This window comes from Cyprinodon variegatus, unplaced genomic scaffold (genome assembly GCF_000732505.1).
Source record: "Cyprinodon variegatus isolate N-32 unplaced genomic scaffold, C_variegatus-1.0 Scaffold385, whole genome shotgun sequence".
NCBI lineage: Eukaryota > Metazoa > Chordata > Actinopteri > Cyprinodontiformes > Cyprinodontidae > Cyprinodon > Cyprinodon variegatus.
This window is the reverse complement of record NW_015150838.1, coordinates 313,184-316,187: the sequence shown is the minus strand read 5'-3', so window position 1 is coordinate 316,187 and position 3,004 is coordinate 313,184. Positions and strand designations below refer to the sequence as shown.

Sequence of the window (3,004 nt, the reverse complement as noted above, 5' to 3'; positions counted from 1 at the left end):
CATCCATCCATCCATCCATCCATCCATCCATCCATCCATCCATCCATCCATCCATCCATCCATCCATCCATCCATCCATCCATCCCTCCCTTTGTGCATCTATCCATGCATAGGTCTGAAAAAGTATGTAATTTTAAAAAGAGGAATCAGCAGGAACTGCTTTGGTGGTGGTAAACATAATAGTCATATCTGGCAAACTGCTATTTTTGGTGGGAGTTGTTTTTTCTGCTTATTATTATTATTTTTTTTTTTGATTCTGTGAAATAAATAGGGGAAATACTCCTCCAAAAATCCAAATTACATCTATCTATTTTAGACCAAATACTAGGGCTGTGACACTTTTTTCAGCAGTCAGAGTCTAAAGAAAAGCTGAAAGATCTAGAAAAATATTCACCACGATGAAAGATTTTTCTGGAAACAAAATGTAAAGGGATAGTTTAAGGTTCTACACATTTCTGAATGTGATCGTGAACTCCTTATTTAGCTGAAGTTGTTTCAGGGCAACCAGGTTTTATGCAAGTCACTGCAAAAATGCTACAGTGGATTTACTTTGTTATTATAAAAGGCCTGATTCATCTGCTCCAAAGTTATTAAAGAAAGAAGGAAAGTGGTGAATTTGATCTTGGTTCCCTTTAAAATGGAGCAATAAACTCAGTGTCATTATTATTAGTAGATTCAATGTACACATCATCCTGATGACAAAAGGGAGGGAGGAGGTGTGTTATCAGTTGTCTATCAACCTATGCTGATCACAGAGAAACAGCCATTCAGCTAAAAGCTAGAGATAACTAACTCTCTGTTTTCTTTGACATTTTGTGTAAAGTGTTTATACACAATTCTTTTGAAATGAAGTGATTTCAATCCTGAATGTCACTAGATCTCAACATCCCAGTAGAAAGCTAGCCACACACATCTTCAGGAAAAGGTTGAAAATGTTTCATTTCACCTTTTTAATTCTGGCCATGTCAACAAATGTCCTCCACCATCTAAGCCCTTGATATGAACAAGACGAAATTGGAAGTTGTGGCATTTATTGATCTCTTCTTTATTCCTCTGTTTAAGCCAGTCACTGACAATTTGTGCGTTTTAATGGCTCAACCTTTCCTTTCATACCGCAGGATATAGGTCACCAGTCAGAAGTGTTTGCATGTTTGTTGACGTGGCCCAAATAAATTGGTAACATTGGGATCAGTCTCCCTAGTCCCAAAGAATCGCTCCATTCTAATGGGTAAAAAAAAAGACCAAAAGCTCAAATATCTGATGCATTTTTTTTTGGTTTGTTTTTCTAAATCTGTAAATGTAATCAAAAGGCTTCATAAATTCTGCCACTGTAAAAAAAATTAATTAATACTTTATTAATGGGTTAAATAAGCACCTTTTTGCCACATTACTACATGAATTCATAAATTATAGGTTTAATTTTAGGAGAGATTCTCCTTTGCAGCTTAGTTATACCCTATGACCGAACTCTACTTGCCGCCATTGCCCCCTTCCTTTTCTCATATGTGTCTGGAGGGGGAGACAACAAGCCCTCGAGGGCTTCTAAACCCTTCCAGGCCAGAAGGGATCAATGGTTTTGGGGTCTACTTCTATAGTCAGAAAATCCTCAAGGGAAGCATCCTGACCAGAAACCAGAAAGCTACCTCAGCTAAATATATCTTATGAAATAGTGGAGAGCAAGAGCAGCAGTTAGTGGGGAAGATAAGTATGTGAGCAGGAATATTCCTAATGGGCCTATTGACATGAAATTCACACCAGTATGTCAGTAACCAGCCCCCAAAAAATCAATACCTGCAAAGAAATCAACTCAAATTAGTCCATAAATCAGGTGATGTGCAGTAACGAGGAATAATATTTGCAGGACGGATTGAGAAACCTCACTGAAATGTATTTAATACTTAGCAGAAATGTTTTTTTTTTTTTTTTTATATCTTATGTGGAAAAGTTGGTCCTATTCTTTGCTTACATAGCCAAAGCAGTTTGTTTTTAGCTGTTTAAATATATGGGAGCCTTTACTGGGAACTGTGATCTCTAGTTCTTTAATGGCTTTATGAATTTGATAATTTGGGAAATCCTTGTTTCATTGTCTGGTTCTTATAGTGCAGCTGTACATCTCACTCTTCCTTGAGGAATATTAGCTCATCCGGTGTCAAAAGGTGAAAAATAGCTACACATTATGAATTGCCCACCTCCAAACCTTTGTGTCAGTATTTAGTTTTTTGGACAACAGGCAGTGTTATTCCTCCTCAATGCAAGGTTTGTTCAATGATTTAAGGGGCTTTTTATTCAGCAGTGGAGTCTTGGTGAGTTTATAAAGGCCGTGGTAGTTGAGTACACAGAAAAATGGAACATGTTAAATCCCTCATCTTTCTGAGTGTCTGTTGTCCTCTGCCATAGAAAACATCTCCTGATTATTCTTTAGACTTTTTCAGGGCTCTTTATGGAATTCTGCTTTTTTAGATTATGGCCCTCCAGGGGACCGTCAGAAGGTTAGAGATACGTCAGTGTTTTTGCAACGATATCTTGTGAAGGTCTTGGGAGAGCTCTTTGGGGTGAGATACCTCAGCAATGAGTAACCTTAGCATACACCATCAATAAGGGTTGAAGTAGCGGATATTAGTTAGCACAGAGTGGGTAGAAGGGAGGCAGAATTTGATTTAAAGATAAGAGATTTTTTTAGGCTTTTGTTACCTTTGTCTATTGTAAACAATTTAATCATTGGAATTAAAAGTTCTGATTCATGTCTAAACTTGAGTTGGTTCAGGTGTCTGGTATGAATAAATGTCCTTCAGAAATACGTCTATTAACGCTTTCTTAAAGGTATTGTGGAGGATTTTCACCATTTTTTTTAGAAAGACCTGCCCTCTCCACTTAAAAAAAAAAGCCTATGGAGTCCATTTCTCCTTGTGCACACTCTGTATAAAAGTTTCTGTTTGCATCGCTCACACAAGCTTACTTTCAAAGAAGATTTGCAATTTTTCCACTTTGTCAGACTCGCCACCGG

The 3,004-nt window shown here is 37.4% G+C and overlaps 1 protein-coding gene across 1 annotated transcript in view; it reads left to right on the top strand.

Moving 5' to 3' along the window:
• Positions 1 to 3,004, top strand: part of mrpl11 (mitochondrial ribosomal protein L11) — a 101,883-nt gene that overhangs the window by 61,702 nt on the left and 37,177 nt on the right. The gene's annotated exons all lie outside the window — the stretch shown is intronic.